This window comes from Kogia breviceps, chromosome 2, assembly GCF_026419965.1.
Source record: "Kogia breviceps isolate mKogBre1 chromosome 2, mKogBre1 haplotype 1, whole genome shotgun sequence".
Lineage (NCBI taxonomy): Eukaryota > Metazoa > Chordata > Mammalia > Artiodactyla > Physeteridae > Kogia > Kogia breviceps.
The window spans coordinates 4330910-4350755 of NC_081311.1; the positions used below are offsets into that span (position 1 = coordinate 4330910).

Sequence of the window (19846 nt, forward strand, 5' to 3'; positions counted from 1 at the left end):
CTTTGATAATGTTCACATTTTCCCCAAAGTGGCTTTGCTGATGGGTTTAATACTGTGAATAGAACTACAGACCAACAATACTGGTTTTGACAAGGCTTCCCTTGTGTAACTATACATCGTGATTTGCGGCCCCTAATGCACAATTCTATTAGGGTGAATTTTGTCTACAGGGCTTTCCCTGAAATGAATTCTCATTTTAATGTTAGCCTCCTGCAGTTTTTAATTTTTAATCTGTAATATGAAATTGCAAATTTTACAAACATCATTTGAAAAAGCCACTAGGACAGAACCAAGTGCCAAAGTTTACATATTGCCTAATTAGACCGTTATGAGCAGCAGCTTATCAATGTCACGCCAAAGATCATGAAAAAATCCAATTACTAATTTGAAAAACACATATATTTATAGGTTCATTTTGTTTAATTTGCATCCAGTTAGCTCAATAATTGTTTTAAAATCGTACTAAGCCTAATAATTTTGGTTTAGCTGGTAACGTTCCTGAACGGCAAAGGTGGTGCCCTGTTGCCCACCGTTGAGTGGTAGCGGCTAGCGTGGCTCAGCCGTGGGGGACGGGGAGGCCTCCCGTTCGGAAAGCTGTGGCCCTCAGGTACTCAACAGAGAAATCTTTTCAGAATGGAAAGACTCGAAGCACCTTGCCAAGGTTCCAGCGAGTCCAGGCCCAGAATTCTCCAGATAATTAAGAGCAAGTGGAAAAGGCGAGGAAGCAGCAAAGGAGGGGCACAGGAGGGCCCTCCAGAGAAAGGTGGGCAGAAACCTCTAGTCCAGGGAGCCGGTCTGAGTCACTCGAGAAAACCGGGAGCAACTTCTTCAGACTTCTTTATTAAGGAAAACGTCAACAGGCACAAAAGTAAAGAGGGCAGTGATGTGAACCCCGGGTCCCACCATCCAGCTTCAATATTCAGCAACTCATGGCCGGTCCTGTTGCCTGGGGGACCCCCACCTGCCCCCCTCCTCCCCGTATTACTGGGGAGCAGATCCTGGACAGCCTGGCCACCCAACTGGAGATATTTTGGGATCCACCTTGAAAGCGTCGGTCTTTTCGTACCTGTAACATTAACAAGAATTCCTTAATAGCATTACATAGCCAGTCAGGGCTCCACCTTCCGATTTCCCATAAATTTCCTGGATGATAAGTTTTTTTACAGTTTGAGTCAAAATGCAAACAAGTTTCACATGCTGTTAACTGGCTGGTGCATTTCTTAAGCCTCTTATAATTTCTAAATTCTCTCCCCTCCCCTCCTCCTGTCTCTATCTTTATCTCTCATCAATTTCTTTACCTATTACAGAAGCCAGTCGCTTAACCCACAGCGTTCCGCGCAGTTTGTACTGGGCTGATTGCTTTCCTGTGGACCCCCCTCCACGCAGTCCTCCATCCCCTGTATTTCTTGGGAGTTGGTACTTGAATCTACTCTGCAGCATCTATGGAGTTTGATTATTTTTGCAAGACTACTTCATAGGTAGAGCATGTATTTCTCCCAAGAGTTACAAAAAAGTAGGACTTTTTTTGTTTGTTTCTTATCACCAAAGGAATACTCAACCTAAGCACTAAAAAGAATTCAAAAGAAGAAAAAACGCAGTAGGATATGTCTTTCCAGATAGTTTGCTGTCTATATATGTTATATTTTTCTTGTATTGTTTTCCATAAAATGGGATCATCCTACCCATTCTTGTTTTAGAAAGTGGGTTTTCTTCACTTAACAAAATACCATGTACATTGCTTGTCAAATCCCTGAACTCTCCTTAAGCTGTTATGGGTGGTCTTGCTAATTCTTCATTTTACTAGATCAGCTTCTCAAAATAATCGGGAGCTTGGGGTAGAATTTCTGTGCCAGACTCAAAATGTTGTACATATTTTAAAGAAAAATCCCCTAATTTATTTATTCCACATGCCAGCTTTTAAATTAATACACGTGATCATGCCTTTTGAGTGTGCATAATGTTATCTTACAAATTATAAGCAAACAGTGATCTAAGATTCATGTTTCCCCTCACATAAAATCCAGATCCTGCCTTACCTGTTGGCAGCCAGTTCCCTGAATCACGGAGCCATGGCCCATGACCACACCCGCCACGTGGGATTCCCTACAGCCCCCGCCGCACAGGGAGACCCTCATTAGCTTTCATTCCTGCTCTTCCCTTGGACTTTCTGGCTCTACCTTCTCCCTCCCTGAGGCCGGCCCTCCGCGTCCAGGCTCAGAGCCTGGGAATTTGTGGGTCCCAAAGAACAGTACGGGGGGGATTCCAGGCAGAGACCCAGAGGGAGCTTTGCTTTAAGGGGGGGGGGGCAGAAAGTGAAACCATCATGGACTGTAAGGGCCACCTATGCTGACTAATTTCATTCTCACAGCTTCCCTGAGAAGCAGGCTTTGTTTACCCTTTCACAGCTGAGGAAAATGAGGTTCAGAGAGGTTCAGCAATTCACAAGAGGCCACACAGCTCACAGCAGAGCCAGAACTGCAACCTGGTCAGCCTCATTCCAAAGCCCGTTCCTTTCCAATGAGCAGGTGTATTTAGCCACACCCCTTACATCATATTCTAATCTATATAGAACAGACCAAGAATCACTGAGATATACTTTGAGATTTTTAATGAATTATGATTAAATACCTGTCAGCTCATTTAATCATCACAATTCTGCCATTATTCTAAGGGATTTTTTCTTTCCTTTCTTTCTTTCCTTCCTTCCTTCTTCCTTCCTCCCTCCCTCCCTCCCTCTCTCTCTTTTTTTCTTTCTCCCTTCCATCCTTCCTTCCTTTCTTTCTTTCTTTCCTTCCTTCTCCCTCCCTCCCTCCCTCTTTTCCTTCCTTCCTTCCTTCCTTCCATCCTTCCTTCCTTCCTTCCTTCTCTCTACCTCTGGTAGAAGGAGTGAGTGGCGGGGTGGGCCGTCTCGTCTCTGTCCTCCAGCAGGGAGGATGTGGCTGGGAGAGCCGGCCAGAGACAAGGGAGGAGCCGAAATTCCATCTCGTCTCCTTCCTGTTTTTACACGTGTATCTTTCTTTCTTCCTCTGTTTCCTTTCTCCTCACTGTTTGCAAGGGAGCCCGCAAGCCAGCCCGACGCAGGTGAGGGTGGCGGCGGAGCACCGTAAGAGACAAAACTGGGAACATCGCTGGTAACCAGAGTTGGCTCAGCCCGAAAACGCTGTGCCGAGGAGAGAGGCTTTATCTCCCGGTTACCGGGGCGCAGTGCGGCATTTCGACTTTCTGAGGAGGAAAGTGACGCGCAAAAGTTGCGCTTTAAAAGGCTTAGCCTGGCAGCTCTGTTCATGCCTCAAGCAATGGAAGAAAGAAAAGCGGTTGGAAGGAGAGAAAAGAGGGGGGTTGCAAGGAGGACTTTGGCACCGTCCAGACCCGCAGCTGTGAGGGCAGGTGACAGCTGCTGGGTGACAGCGGGATGAGAGGGAGAGACTGGAAATGCAGAGAGGCCCCTCCCAAGGGCCCCTCTGTGGATCACAGAAGGCTGGGCCTGAAGAGAGGGCACCCGGGTGAGTGCTGGCCCCTCAGAGGCCCGCAGGGAGTCCGAGGAAGCAGCTGGCCCGAGGTTGAACTGATGAGCCAGCTTGTGGACATAAGGCCATAGGAGGCCAGTGAGTGCAGAACTGCCAAGGATCTAGGAGCCACCTAGACCAGCGGCTTGTGCACATGCTTCTAGGACCCCCAGGGTCTCCAAGGTGGAACAGGGCTCCAAGGCCGGGGTCTGCTTCCTGTCCCCTCACTCACCTCACCCCGCTCAAAACACACCCCTGCTTTTATTGGTTTGAATAAAGGGCTTTATAGATAAAGCAAAAAATTTTTAACCACATCAAGGTTTGAAGATGGGAAACTGGGGGTCCAGAGAGAACAAAACCTGCCATCCCCTCTAAGACAGCTGGTGTGGAAAAGTTCTAGAACAGCCAGGCAGGAGAGGCCAAGGTCATCCAGAGATTCAGACACCAATGTTCTTGCTCATTTCTTAAACCATCACGGTTTGTGGACCTACCAGGCGCCCATCTGTGCTCAGGGCTACCAGGAAGGAGGTACGCTGTGCCAACCCTAAAACGACAATCATCAGTACAGACCAAGAACTGCAGAAGGTAAGGAAGATCACGAAGGAGAAAAGGAACCTGAGAATTAGTAGGTTCTGCAAGAGGATAAAGGAGAAAGCGGGGGTTGAGAATGGTTCTAACTAACTTGTTCTAGCCTCATTTCACTTTTCTACGTTTCTTCTATTTTCTATTTTTCTACCTGTGAATTTGCAGGACCTGAAGGGAGAACAGTGTCCATAAGGCTGATGGCTCCAGTCAAGGAAGCCCCCTCGGTGGTCCTCCTACTTTACCTGGAGATGCAACAGCCGCACACACGGCAGGGGGTGCTCACGCGGCAGGCCCACCCCAGTGGTCCCCACTGTAAGGTCAGCTGTGTTTCTCCTGGACCCAGGAGACAGAGACCTTCCTTCAGGGAGCCAGCAAGGGGCTCACACTGATTTACTGTTCGGCGTTGAAACTAATAACTTTTGTTTTTAATAATGACATTTGCCGAGCTCTGGAAAACCCCAGCTGTGATTTAGCTGCTGTAAAAAGGCAGAAGGTAAAGAGCCCCCAAACTCTCAGTTGCCTGAGAGCAAATTATAAAATCACTGTCTTAGGACTTCCCTGGTGGCACAGTGGTTAAGAATCCACCTGCCAGTGCAGGGGACGCGCGTTCGAGCCCTGGTCCAGGAAAATCCCACATGCCGCGGGCCAACTAAGCCCGTGCACCACAACTACTGAGCCCGTGCTCTAGAGCCCACGAGCCACAACTACTGAGTCCACGTGCCACAACTACTGAAGCCCGAGCGCCTAAAGCCCATGCTCCGCAATAAGAGAAGCCACCGCAATGAGAAGCCCACGCACTGCAACAAAGAGTAGCCCCCGCTCGCCGCAACTAGAGAAAGCCTGTGCACAGCTATGAAGACCCAACGCAGCCAAAAATAAAATTAATTAATTATTTTTAAAAGTCACTGTCTGTGTTTACAGCGGAGATGGCCTCGGTAGAAGTGCCATAATGATGGAGAGATAACTGCTGAGCTCATTCAACCCCAGCTGCACCTCACCTGAGAGCGCCCAGTCTAAAATGAATGCTGCCTTCAGCTTACCAGAGGTTTCCTGTTGCAAAACAAAGGGGTTTCTACTCTGGAGGGGGAGATACCGCTCCCTCCGTTACACAGCCCGCACCCAGACAGGCAACCATTCAGGTAATGGCCTTGTCCTTCATCATATCCTGCTTTGGTATTACACCCATCACGCAAGCAATTAGGAGCAAGTCAGAGCCAATCACGGAGCAAGAGCAAGAAATGTAAACTTTTATGAACAAGCAGGAGGCCGCCTGGCTTCTGAAATGGAAGGTCATTTCCATAACAAATGATGATTCTGCCTGCCTCTGGGCCCAGGGGTGATCTGTAGGATCAACTTCTGACCTGTGAAATCCAGAGTCAGGCCAAAATGGGGCCTTGAATGGGCCAGAGTCTGGCAGAGAGACAGCTGACAGCAGCACCCCAGGGTTACCTGCCCTCATCTGGTTTTGAAGAAAAGGGAAAGGCCATGATGGGATAGCAAGACAAGAGACGCGTGTGGAATAAAGAAAACGACACAAAGTCTGGTCTGGAGGAGGTTCAGAGTCAAGCTTTTTCATATTTTAAGGCTCAAAAACAGAACAAAAATTTTAGATGTTAAAATAAGATCCTTGAAAAAACTGATAAGTTGGACTTCATTAAAATTAAAATCTTCTGCTCTGCAAAAGACACTGTCAAGGGAACCAGAAGATGAAACACAGACAGGGAGAAAATACTTGCAAAAACATATCTGATAAAGGACTGGTATCCAAGCATGCAAAAAAACCTCTTAAATCTCAACAATAAGAAAATGAACAACTTTATTTTTAAATAGGCAAAAGGACTTCCCTGGTGGCGCAGTGGTTGAGAGTCCGCCTGCCGATGCAGGGGACACGGGTTGGTGCCCCGGTCCGGGAGGATCCCACATGCCGCGGAGCAGCTGGGCCCGCGAGCCGTGGCCACTGAGCCTGTGCGTCCGGAGCCTGTGTTCCGCAGCAGGAGCGGCCACAGCAGTGAGAGACCCGCGTACCACAAAAATAAAATAAAATAGGCAAAAAACATGAACAGAAAGAAGATACTCAAATGGTAAAGAAGCATATGAAAAGATGTTCAACATCATATGTCACTTGGGAACTGCAAATTAAAACAACAAGATGTGGGCTTCCCTGGTGGCGCAGTGATTAAGAATCTGCCTGCCAATGCAGGGGACATGGGTTCGAGCCCTGGTCCGGGAAGATCCCACGTGCCGTGGAGCAGCTAAGCCCGTACACCACAGCTACTGAGCCAGCACTCTAGAGCCTGTGAGCCACAACTACTGAGAACACGTGCCACTACTACTGAAGCCCATGAACCTAGAGCCCGTGCTCCACAACAAGAGAAGCCACCGCAATGAGAAGCCCGCGCACCGCAATGAAGAGTAGCCCCCGCTCACAGCAGCAACGAAGACCCAACACAGCCAAAAAATAAATAAATAAAATAAAAATCTTTAAAAAAAAAAAATGAGATGCCATAAATACCTAATGGATGGCTAAAATCCCAAACACTGACAACTCCAAGTACTGACAAGAATATGAAACTTCAGGAACAAACTCTCATTCATTGCCGGTGGGAATGCAAAGCGGTTGAGCTACTTTTAGAAGACAGTTTAGCAGCATCTTACAAAACTAAACATACTCTTATCATCTGATCCAGCAACCACGCTCCTTGGTATTTCCTCAAATGAGTTGAAAACTTACGTCCACACAAAAACCTGCACATGAAAGTTTATAGCAGCTTTGTTTATAATTGCCAGTACGTGGAATCAACCAAGATGTCCTTCCATAGGTGAATGGATAAATAAACTGTGACATCCACACAATGGAATATTGGTGACAAAAAGACACAAGCCATCAAGCCATGAAAAGACATGGAGGAAACTTAAAATGCATGCTGCTAAGAGAAAAGAATCTGTATGAATCCAACTACATGACATTCTGGAAAAAGGAAAAACTAGGAAGACAGTAAAAAGACAGTGGTTTCCAGTGATTCAGGGGTTTGAGGAAGGATGAATGGATGGAGCGCATGGGAATTTTAGGGCACTGAAACTATTCTATACGATACTGATGGCTACACCTTTGTCAAAACACATAAAATGTACAAAACGAAGAGTGAAACTTAATGTAAACTATAAACTTTAGTTAATAATAATGTATCAAGATTTGCTATCAGTTGTATCAAAGATATTGCATCAATGCAAGACATTAATAATAGGGGATACTGGGCTGGGGGGAGGGGTGTTGAGGGGGTATATGGGAAACTCTACTTTCCACTCAATTTTTTCTGTAGACCCCAAAATATTCATAAAATATAAAGTCTATTAATATTTTAAAGAGGCTAAGTGTGAGAACAAAATGGGAATTCAAAGTATGGAGATGTGAACTTGAATTTTTGTCTCACTATAAGCTTGTCATAATGGAAGGGGCAAATGGTACTAAGGAAAGTCAAAATCCACCAGGAGGTACTGGTGTTAAAAATTCAGAGAGGTCTACAGGGACGCAAAATTAGAAAAGTTTACTGGGTTTGTTCACAAGAAAGGAGAGCCATCTCTGAGAATGGGTTTCTGTTAGTCAAAGGCTGACATGGGGGCTGAAGGGTTAAAAAAGGCGTGACTGTGGGCAGTGAGTGAAGTGTGTGCGCAGACCTTCGAGACACTTTCCAGCTCACTCCGTACTATCGAGAGGACGAACGATAAATGAAGGCAGGTTCCAAGATCCTGGACTGAAGACTGCTAAGATGTCAATCCTCTCGAAATTATTATAAACTTAATGCAGAATAACCAAGACAGCCTTGAAGAAGAATAAACCTGGAGGACGTACATTACCAGAAATAAAGAGATCCAAAACAAACACAAAACAAACAAATATATATATATATATTTAGGGCAAAGTGATGCATCAATGCAGAGGAGAAAGGACAGTGCTACGTCAACTGGATGTCCACTGGGGAAAAATGGAAAAATATATTTATTTTTATATATATTTTATATATATATATTTTTATGTAATACATATTCTATTTTATAATATTTATATATATATTATATATCTTTATATAAATGTTTTATATATATATATATATATATATATATATATATATATATATATATAGTACACACACATACTTCTATCTCAAACCATTCACAAAAACCAATGCTAGATGGACTGCAGACAAAGGTAAAATAAAACTTTTAGGGGAAAACAGGAGAACATTTTTGCAAACTTACAGGAGGCAAGGATTTCTTAAACAAGACCCCCAAAATACTACAAAGAAAAATCATTAAACTGGGACTGTGTTACAATTAAAATTAAAATAAGAAACACCATTAAGAGAATGAAAAGCCAACCACAGAGCAGAAGATTACACGTGTGTATATACACACATGTATACATGTATGTCTGCCTTTATCTATATCACAAAGTACTGACATTCTGAATATACTTTTAAACACAAATTCATCAGAAAAAGATAATCCAGTGGAAAATTGGGCTAAAGGCTTGAACAGAGACTTCACAAAAGAGAACAGCCAAAGGCATTCAAAAATGTGACCATGTGCTGAATGTCATCCTTCGACAGGGAAATACGTCGAAAACACAGTGAGGTCACGTTGACACCCAGCAGAAGGGCTCAGATACAGGCGAGGGCGTGGAGTCCTCCAGGTGCTGCTGGTGGCTGTGAAAATTGGACAAACACTTTGGAAATGTTGTGTCAGCCAGCTTCTGCTAAAGGAAGCCTAGACTTTTATGCCTGCTAGCAACTTCCCTCCTAAATACATGCCCAGCAGAAATGAGGACATGTGCCCCAAAAGGCACGCACGAGGATGCTCGCAGGCTGCAGCAAGCTGGCAGTAGCCACCATCAGAGAGGACCCGCTGTCATCAACAAGGGGGGTGACAGAGACAATGCGATCCCATCACACACAGGAACGTGGCTCTGCAACGAGAATGCCAGACCTCCAGCTGCAGGTGGAGAGAGAGGGGTTTCGTTTTATACAAAGACAAAAGTTACAAAATAAAAGCCTCTCACACAGGTGTGAAGAAAAGGAAAGATGACTGCAAGAACATTCTGGAAAAGCTGGAGGCAGGTGGACACGTGACAACTGACTGAGCAGGCCCTGAAAGTTGAACTTGGGCCGAGAAGGCCAAAAGCTACCCTGGTTTAGCCAGAGAACCCAAGAGGCTGGGGCGCCGGTGACACAAGGGCCTCTGGGAGCAAAGGGAGGGCTCTCAAGGGTGGGAGTGGCATTGAACGTAGGTCACAAGGCAGCGAGAGTCCCCGTCCCGCTCTGCTTACCAGGACACTGTCTCTCCCCCTCCAGGGGAGGCCAGAGGTCCCTGGGCCAGCGGTCACTGGACACAGATGAGGACGGGAGTCCCTGCACGAACAGAGGGGTTAAGTGCACACACAGCCCACGGAGGCCGAGATGCCAGGCTTCCTCCCACTGGGCAGCAAGGCCTGTCGCCTCCAGGCAGGGGACACAGGGAATAGCCTCTGGGGGGTCTGACTGTCACCGAAAGTGGCGTCTGGCTGCTCGCCGCTCGAAAACCTATACAGAGGCCAGGCTGGTGGAAAGGAAAGTTTGCTTTATTTTGGAGGCCAGCCACCATGGCGCAGGGCTGAGTCGCCCCGCTGGCAATCGGGGCGAGAGCTTTCAGAGCCCGAGGAAGGGGGCTGCGTGCAGAAACAGCACATCCAGCTCAGAGAGTCATGTTGAAACTGGTCCTGGGTGGTCAGACCAGCACCAGCTTGATTGTTTTAAGTATCAATATCCTTAATCTTCAGTTCCAGGGTTGGTTTGTTCCCATTTCCTTGAGGCCAGTTCTCGGGACTGTGGCAGCTTATGTCGTGGCTCCAGCCTGGTCATCGTGGAGTTCACTTCTTCCACCTGGCGGGGGTTTCAGTATCTACAAGACAGCTCGCGGGATACGGCTCGGAATATGATCTATAGCCCTTGAGGAGGAACTAAAGGTCCTTGACTTTGCTTAATGACTAAACTGTTATTGTTCTGTCCTGTTTGACTGCTTTTCTTTGCTTCTGCATTTTCTCACTTCTCTGATTAAACTTATTCTTTGGCTAAAGTTTTTCCACAGACAAAAGGCAGCTGGAGGACATGGCGGGCAAGGACCCTAGGGTCCTGGTCTGTTTCACGACCACCCGTGAGGAAAGACCTACAGACCTTGACATTGGGTGGGAGCTACAACCCACCACCCGGGTGACCCAGCCCACTGCCCAGCTCCCAGCCCGCAGCCCCAGGAACTCGGAGATGCCATAGGCATTTTGTCATGTGTGTATAAAGGTGAGCAGACAGGAACCAGTAGAGGAAAGCAGGTCACCCAGGAAAGAGTGACCAAGACAAATGGACAGAAAGAAGCCTGTTGAGGTAGACTGACGCCGGGTGCGAAGAAGGGAAAAGCTTTCCTCAATATCCCCAGAAAGAGGAGACCTGAGCTCACAACCGTATAACATAGACAGAGATCATGAAAAGGAATGTTTGGAGAACAGAAGAGAGTTATTGGCAACTCAGAATATTATAAGAAAGATGGAAAAACGTCAACGAAAAGACTGGGGTGCAAAATCAAAGAAATCTCACAGAGCAAAAAAAAAAAAAAAATTGGTTAACAGGAGAGAAAGAATAAGAAAATTAAAGAATCATCCCAGGAGGTCAAATATCCAGATAATGGGAGTTTCCAGACAGAAAGAACTGTGAAGGCTAAGGGGAAAAAATTAGCTAGCAAATCACTCTAGAAAATGTCCCAGATCACAAAATTCTGGATGAAAGGGGCTTACGAGAAGCCCAAATACAACTGATGAAGCTGGACCCATAGGAACATACATTAGGGTGAAAATTCAGAGCTCTGAGGACAAACAAAGGATCCTTCAAACTTCCAGAGAGGAAGAGGCAAAAGGGAAAAGAGGCCCCTCTGAGGATCCAGAACCCGGGCGGCCTCAGGATTCTGGGTAACAAACCAGGAGCCAAACTTTTGGTGGACAGAAGCCACCAAAGTTCTCAAGGGAACTTATTTCCTACCTAGAAATGCAGTAAGTGTAAGGTGAAATAATGATGTTTTTCAGACCCAGGCTTCCCATGAGGCTTTCTTAGGAGATGACCAGGAGGTGTGCTTGAGAGTTAGAAAGAGACAAAAAGCGTTTCTGGAACACAGGCGTCAGGAGCAAACAGTGCAGACGGGATGGCCCAGGACAGGAGCTCTGGGAGAGGTTTTCCTCAAGAAGGAAACTTGAGAGTAGGGAAGGCACCCAGAGGTCTTGAGGGTTAACACAAATGACCTCGTGATGAATGCACCACACTGAGCGATTGCGAGAGAAATGAAAGAAAACTGACTCCTGGAAAAACAAAACAAAAAATGTGCAATAAACAGTGACCATAATTTACTACGTGGCTGAGCTTCGAACAGCATTTACGTAGTTGTGATGGCGGACACGGCTCTAGTCAGGATTGCAGGGTAAGCATAGGAAGCCGACGGGTGTGAGTTGTATGGTAGGCGTAGAGGTAGGGACGGGGGTGCATTCTTGTCTCCACAGAGAAAAGACCATGCTTAAAACGGAGACGCCCAGGAGGAGTCCTGCCAGCACGGAATCCATCGGTACAATGCAAAAGGGATGACCTCTGGGGGAGGTGTCATGGGAGGGAGGTGACAGAGACAGGGGAGCTCTGAGTTGGGGATGCGTGCCTTTCAACAAACCTTGTAAAACTATTTTGTTTTTTTTAAATCAGGTGCGTGTACAACTTTGATTTCTTTAAAAAAAAATTAAATTGTTGTTTCATGAGCTGCGTAACCACTGCAACGTAGTACACTTATGATTATGATCCTCTACAAAAGAACCTTCCTCATGGAGTTTTTGTAAAGATAAAAAAATGAGATGATCCCAGTTAAGACCTTAGCAGATGCGCCTGAGACAGATTTCGCCATCAATAAATGCCAGTCTTTTCTTTCTTTCTTTCTTTTTTCTTAACTTCCGGGAGGACAGGGTGCTAGCCAGACCAGCTCCAGGGCTAGTCCAAGGACTGCTGGGGAAAGGGTGAAGGAGCCTCAGCACGTGAAAAACACCCCCTGGCCCCCTTAAGTTGAGCCAAGGCCACCAATCATAGGTTCCCCAGTGTTTCAGCAACCAAAGACCCAGAGACTTCTCCCTATGTGGCCACAGCTATACGGGCAGTGAGTGCTAGCAGGGATATGAATTGCCTCTAAAGTAAAAGAATGTAAAGCTGGAGAGTGTGAGGTAGTTACTGGCTTTCCCTAATTAAAAAAAAAATGTGTACATTAATTAAAACATACACAACATAATTAGCATAAAACAACACACGTCTGTGAGCACAGTTTTCTGACAGTGATATCTGGACAGATCTACGGCCCATTTAGAAGGGAAACTGCTATCAAGCCTTGCTGAATTCCAAGTCAACTTAGACAATGTTGGACCACAGCAGATAACACACAGGAGCAATGCAAGTAAATCACTCCTAGAAAGCTAACGGCAGTAGAGTTGTGAAGCTGTGCCTGTAGGGTTTCCCCACCGTAAACAAGAAGACGTCATCAGCAAGACATCATCGGGTCATGGGGATCCAAAATTCAACTAGGAAACAAACTCCTCAAACAAACAACAGGTTACCCTGCTTTATGTAAATCAAATCATCTTCGTTTGTGAACCTTGTGATATTTTATGAAATAAATGTATGTGGTGGCTTCATAACATCTGGAGCCAATATTACGTTCTTGCATCTATAAGAAACACATATTGCCCAAGTTATAAATAAGGTCATGAATAGGTATTGAGAAAATACCTGCAAACCAGGGTTAAAAAGCTATTGGGAAAATTTTCCATCAAGTCTCAGGTTTCATCAACTGAAGCGGATCTTCAGGTTCCCTGGGTGACTCTGCAATCGTCATTTCACAAGGGGTCTCAGTCACACGTGTGGTTGCCGAGGGTTGAGTCAGTCACCGCAGGCTCGCCCCTGCAACAGGGAGTCACAGACCCACAAGAAAGGCCTCTGCTCTCCTGTCGGCGGGCTCCTGGGGACCACAGACGTAGCCCCCTCCCTGATGAATCCCATGTCCCCTCCCCAAGCCGGTTCACAGTGTTTCCCAAAGCCATCTGACCAGGGGACCCTTTTTCAAATGCAGTCTTTCGGGACTCTGTGCCAGAGAACACACTTTGAGAAACAGCATCCGGATTCACTCATGCTGTAAACCTTGAGTGTGTTAGACATTGCCAAAGCCAAAATGAGCACGACACAATTCCTGACCTCAAGAAAGTGAATTAATAAAACCAGGTGCCTCCCCATGAAAAGATGTTCCACATCGCTAATTATTAGAGAAACGCAAATCAAAACTACAACAAGGTACCACCTCACACGGGTCAGAATGGCCATGATTAAAAAGTCTACACATAACAAATGCTGGCGAGGATGTAGAGAAAAGGGAACTCACCTGCACTGTTGGTGGGAATGTAAATTGGTGCAGCCACTTTGGAGAACAGTATGGAGGTTCCTCAGAAAACTAAACGTAGAACCACCATATATATGATCCAGCAATCCCACTCCTGGGCGTATGTCCAGACAAAACTATAATTCAAAAAGATACATGCACTTCTATGTTCATAGCAGCACTATTCACAATCGCCAAGACATGGAGGCAACCTAAATGTCCACTGACAGATGAATGGATAAAGAAGATGTGATACATACATACACACACACACACACACACACACACACACACAGACACACACACTGGAATATTATTCAGTCATGAAAAAGAATGAAATAACGCCATGCAGCAACACGGATGCAACTACTGATTCCCATACGAAGTGAAGTACGTCAGAAGGAGAAACAGAATCGCGAACACAGAGAACTGACTGGTGGTTGCCAAGCACTGGGTGGGGATTGGGAAGCTGGGATTAGCAGATGTAAGCTTTTATATAGAGAATGGATCAACAGCAAGGTCCTGCTGGATAGCACAGAGAACTATATCCAGTATCTTACGATAAACCATAAAGGAAAAGAATATTTTTAAAAAAGAATGTATATATATGCATAACTGAATCACTTTGCTGTAAGCAGAAATTAACACAACGTTGTAAATCAACTATACTTCAATTTAAAAGTATTGACAAAAAAAGAAAAAAAAAACTGTTGCTATTACGGTGACCATTATTAAAAAGTAATAATAATAATCAGGTGCCTCCCCAAAGAAGACAATAAAGAGGAAAAAGAAATCAGGACTTACCGGGGGCCTAGCATACACTAGGCCCGGGAGAGCAGGTGTGGGAGCCTGCTGGGGCTGCCATCGCGAAGCGCCACAGACTCTGGGCAAACAACAGAAATGGCTTTTCTTACAGCTCTGGAGGCCGGAAGGCCAAGATCAAGGTGTCGTCGGGGCTGGCTTCCTCTGGGGTCTCTCCCCTCGGCTCATAGACGGCCGTCTTCTCCCCGTGTCCTGTGTCTATGTCCTAATCTCCTCTTCCTATAAGGACACCGGTCATATTGGATTAGGACCCACCCTAGTAACTTCATTTTAACATAAATTATCTCTTTAAAGACCTTATCTTCAAATACAATCACATTCTGAGGTACCGGGAGTTAGAACTCCATCAACATAGGAATCTGGGGGGACACGATTCAGCCCATAACAGCCATTTCACACATCTTATCTCATGTCATTCTCAAAATAAACCCCCGAAGTCAGTATTATTATTGCTCTCCTGTGAAAGCTGTCACCACAGCGACAAGGGGTGAGGAAAGATGGCACCCAGGTCCCCATCTCTCCAAAGCCACTGCTGGTCCGTGAAGATGCATTTTCATGCCCAGAGAAGACTTAATGGGTATTATGCAGAATGTGAGAAAAAAACTGAACGTGTATCACTTTTGTAACATTTTAGAAGTGAACCTGGTCAGTATTTCTCATTGGAATAAATATCCAATTACAAGCAGACATTGCTAATGAAAAAATAATATTTCCAAAATTTTAAGAATGAGGTTATTTTTAAAACAAGTACCAAGTGAGCTGTTCTGAGTTTCTAGGTGCCCACGTCCCGTCAATGAAAGAGCAGGTTTCCCTGAGTCTGCTCGGAGGCAGGTGGACCCCAGGACAGACAGCACAGCCCTGGTGCCGGAGGCTCTGCTTCTGCTTTTGGTCCTAATCTCACTCGCCGGCAGCATGGGTATCTCAGCACTTCCTTTGGGTCTTTCCACACCCCTCACCACTTAGTCCGCACTCTTTGAACAGGCCTTAGAAGAGCACCATCCTCAGCACAGAAAGCAAGTGAGGCAGCGGCCACCTGCTTCACTTAGTAGTGCGTGAAGAGAGAGTCCCTTACACACAGAGAGGCTGCAGAGAGGGTGTCGGGAGCAGTGGAGTCACACAAAGACCTGAGTGTCACCTGCTCTGACACAGACCACTCGTGTGCCACGGACCAAGTCACTTCACCCTCTGAGCCTCAGATCCCCATCTGTCAAATAGGTATGATTCTTTTCTTAAGTTCTTCTCCGCTGGGGTTTATCACAGGATATTGAATATAGGTTGCTGTGCTCTACAGTAGGACCTAGTTGTTTATCCATTCTCTATATAATAGTTTGCACCTGCTAATCCCAAACTCCCAATCCATCCCTCCTCCATCCCACCCCCAACAACCACAAGTCCGTTCTCTATGTCTGTGAGTCTATTTCTGTTTCGTACATAAGTTCATTTGTGTCATTTTATATTCCACATATAAGCGATATCATACGGTATGTGTCTTTCTCTGCCTGACTTACTTCACTCAGTATGATAATCTCTGGCTCCATCCATGTTGCTGCAAATGGCATTATTTCATTCTTTTTTCTGGCTGACTAATATTCCATTGTATACATGTACCACATCTTCTTTATCCCAAATGGGGATGATTCTTCTCCCACGAGATTGTCACAAAGCATAACGAGATAGCACAGGAAACAGGGGAGTGTTCTGGCCGGCTCACAACAGATGGGAGACACTGCTACGGCTTCCAACACGATCAGCATCAGTGTTTGTATTAAGTGACAATGCAAAATAGAGCTTCAGTCTGTGACAAGTGCCAAGTGGCACGTGTGGTCTCGGTGGGGTGGTGAGAGAAGAGTGAGGGCCGGTTCCCCACAGGGCGGGCTTGCTGTACACAACCAGGCCCATCCATGGCAGCTGCAGAAGCCTTTGTGACCACACAGGACCCTGTGAGGCCTTTCCAGAACAGACCCCCACTCCTGTCGTCCGCCTGCCTTTTGTCTGTAAAAAAAAACCTTTACTTAAAGAATAAATGTAATCAGAGAAGTGAAAAAATGCAGAAAGAAAGGAAAACAGTCAAGCAAGACAACATAATAATACTTTAGCCATTAAACGAAGTCAAGGACCTGTAGTTCTTCCTCAAGGACTATAGATACTACTCTGAGCCATGTCCTTTGAGCTGTTTTGCAGATACTGAAGCCCCCTCCAGGCGGAAGAAGTTAACTGGATGCCACCCACAAGCACGCAGACCCCAGACCGGTTGGAACAAGAAGGTGGATGATGGTGACTCTCCATGACCTCACCACCAGCCAATCAGAAGAAAGTGCCCGAGCTGACCACGCCCTGCTCCTTGAACACGATAAGACTCCTCACTGCCCCCCTCCAGCATGGGACACAGTCTTAAAGGCATTAGCCCCGCCGTGGCCCCCTATGCCCGGCAAAGCAATAAAGCTACTTCCTTCTACTTCACCCAAAACTCTGTGTCTGAGATTTAATCCGGCACTGGAGTACAGAGGCCAAATTTCAGCAACATCTTCACCTGTCAGGTTGTACACTCAGCCCTAAGGTGGCCATTTGCCTATGGCACCTAAGTCCCAAGCCACCGTTCCCATCCAAGCAGGGACTCACAGCTCAGGCCCCCAAGGCTCCCCACTGAGGTGAACGCCAGAGCCCTTCTCCACTGCTTTGTAATCAAGTAAAGCTGCTAACAGTGGAGATACCTTTTTAAAAAATGGCCAGGGCTTCCCTGGTGACGCAGTGGTTGAGAGTCCGCCTGCCGATGCACGGGACACAGGTTCGTGCCCCGGTCCGGGAAGATCCCACATGCCGCGGAGAGACTAGGCCCGTGAGCCATGGCCGCTGAGCCTGCACGTCGGAGCCTGTGCTCCGCAACGGGAGAGGCCACAACCGTGTGAGGCCCGCGTACCGCAAAAAAAAAAAAAAAAAAAAAGGCCAGGGATTCCTAGAGCCACAGGAAGAAACCACATAACCTAGGTGTTAAGTGTAAGGACACCAGAGTCACACAAAGCCATAGGATTCATGTTCCACCTCAGAAACATCCAAGCTGTGTGATCGCAGAAGCATTATCAACCTCTCTGTTTCCTTATTCAGAAAATGGGAACCAGGGCCAGATGAGAGAGGCACACGTGGCTGCAGTGGGCCGTGGGGGGGGGCACTGAATTTAAGGAGGGGCTCTCAGGGTCACGCAAGTGGAGGGTCAGCCTCCGAGAGCAAAAGTACAATAAGGGAAGAACCACTCTGACTCCATGTTGGATCTGTTCCTTTTACTTTAAACTTTGTGCTCTGTTGCCCGTGCTTAGCCATGCTGGCTCTGCACCTATTGTACAAGAATGTTGTCTATAGCCTGAAATATACAGGATAACCTATTCTCAGGGCTCTGACCTTTAAGAGTCCATTCATATAGAGATAAAAAGTTGCAGAACAGAGGATAGCATTTGTCTTGTTGCAGGTTTACAGGAACATCGTGACCTGACCTCCCTGAACAGCTGTAAGAACAAAGGATTCCGACACCAAGAAATCTGCAACAACCAACCACACCCCCTCCCTGCCTCACCTTGCCTTTAAAAGCGCTTTGCTGAAACCCTTCAAGGATCTTGGGGCTTTGGGGGCACGAGCCACCTGTGTCCTTGCATGGCCCTGCAATAAACCTTTCTCTGCTCCAAACCCCGATGCTTCGGTTTGTTTGACCTCACTGGGCATCGGGCACGGGAACTTGCGTTGGCTAACACAAGCACTTCCTTAAATTTTGCACCCCAGGACCTCATACAGTCCTGCCCTGCTGCTGCAGGGAATAACCAGAGTATCTAGGGCAGAGGAGAAACCTGCAGTGCTTAGCAGAGCACCTGACATGGGATGGACCCTCGATAAAAATTATTATCATGTTAACTAACTCAACACTCCACGCAGTAAGCTCAGGAAAATAGATTCTAACCTCCCGCACACCTCTCTCACTTCAATCTCTCTCCAAAGTTTACCTGAAGAACATTCCCAACAGCATAGAAGTGGCACTTAACCAGAATGGGGTTCATTCCTATCCATATCCCAATGTGACTGACATCTTTGGGGTGGTTAATGCTAAGACTGACTACTGAGATCTTCCTCTAGATGGCGCACTATTCTACTCCTATAAATAATATTCAGGATACGCTATAGCAAGTGTCACACCCATCATACCCTATCAGTAAGTCTCTCGGGTATTTTTCCCCCGCAGGCTGGGTGCCTATTGACAACATGGAATGTCATATTCATCCTTTTAACACACTGCCTGACATTCAGTGGACACAATAAATGCCTCAAACACATAATGGCTAATTGTGCCAACATGTCTGAAGTTTCCAAGTTAGTAAATTTATCCAAAAAGGTTAAAGTTTTCAGACAGTAAGTTATTATTACAGCAGTTGTAAATGAGTCAAAAGAATTAGCTCCGTGTTGCAATCCTGATCCAAAGGCTTCATGAGACAGTTAAAGCCATTTCTCCCATCGTATTTTGGAACAGACTTGCACTTAACTGAATTCAGAGCTTTTCAGTCGATGACGGTTTACATCCCCATCAGTCCTATTCCGGCAGCACTTAGTTTGGGTTTGTTTTGAGAAGGATCCGTGATTCCAGGAAGCCGAGCAGCCTGGACCCTCTGGGTCTCCGGGGCCCACCCTTGCCGGGCGATACAGCGCAACCCACGCGTTGGCACAGGTTGCGGGGTCTACATGCCCCTGGGTCAGCACAACTCTGAGAAGTGCAATGACCTCAGCACAAACGCTAGCCGGAAGCATGGAACTGTCTTCCCTCCAAAGTCTCGTCACAGCGGCCTTACCGGTGGTTTTGCGCCAGTCCCAGCGCCGCGGCTCTGCACCTGCGCTGCCCTCGCCGCGCTCCCGCACCGGAGCCTGCGTTTCTACCCGGAGGGCGCAGTGGTCCCGCTGCGTCGCCAGGTGGCGCTGCGGCCCCAGCCTTCGCGCTCCGGGGGCCGCGTGGGCTTGGGCCGGCGGGTCCCCTCCGCTTCCGGGTGGGACAAACAGAAGCGCCTCGGACCAGTGGCGCTCCGGTCACTCGGCTCCAGCAGATGGCGGAAGGCGACTGGGCCTGATGCGGGTGGACTGCTTTTTTCCTTTTTTTTGCTTTCAAGAAAAGCCCCAAAGCTGAATTTTTGTTTGAAATGCTAGCAATTACTGTACTTTAAACATTTTAACAGAAACTTCTTGAAGGGATGGGCGCGGGGCGGGGCTGCGCGCGGGGCGGGGCTGCGCGCGGGGCGGGGCTGCGCGCGGGGCGGGGCTGCGCGGGGCGGGGCTGCGCGGGGCGGGGCTGCGCGGGGCGGGGCTGCGCGGGGCGGGGCTGCGCAGGAGGCCGGCTGGGGACGCAGCTGGCCTGAGGCTGCGAGGTCCCAGGAGGCAAGTCCAGGCCCCGGCCTCACATACAGAGAGGCAGTAAGAGTAACATAACGAACCCCCTG

At 47.1% G+C, this 19846-nt stretch overlaps 1 long non-coding RNA gene across 1 annotated transcript; it reads right to left on the reverse strand.

Annotated features, from left to right (window-relative positions):
* Positions 1-380: 380 nt before the first annotated feature.
* LOC136793676 (uncharacterized) lies at positions 381-19449 on the reverse strand. The gene is made up of 3 exons (XR_010839287.1): positions 19208-19449; positions 14367-14603; positions 381-1066 (listed from the first exon to the last, which is right to left on the reverse strand). It is a non-coding gene; the product is annotated as an uncharacterized lncRNA (long non-coding RNA).
* Positions 19450-19846: the final 397 nt, after the last annotated feature.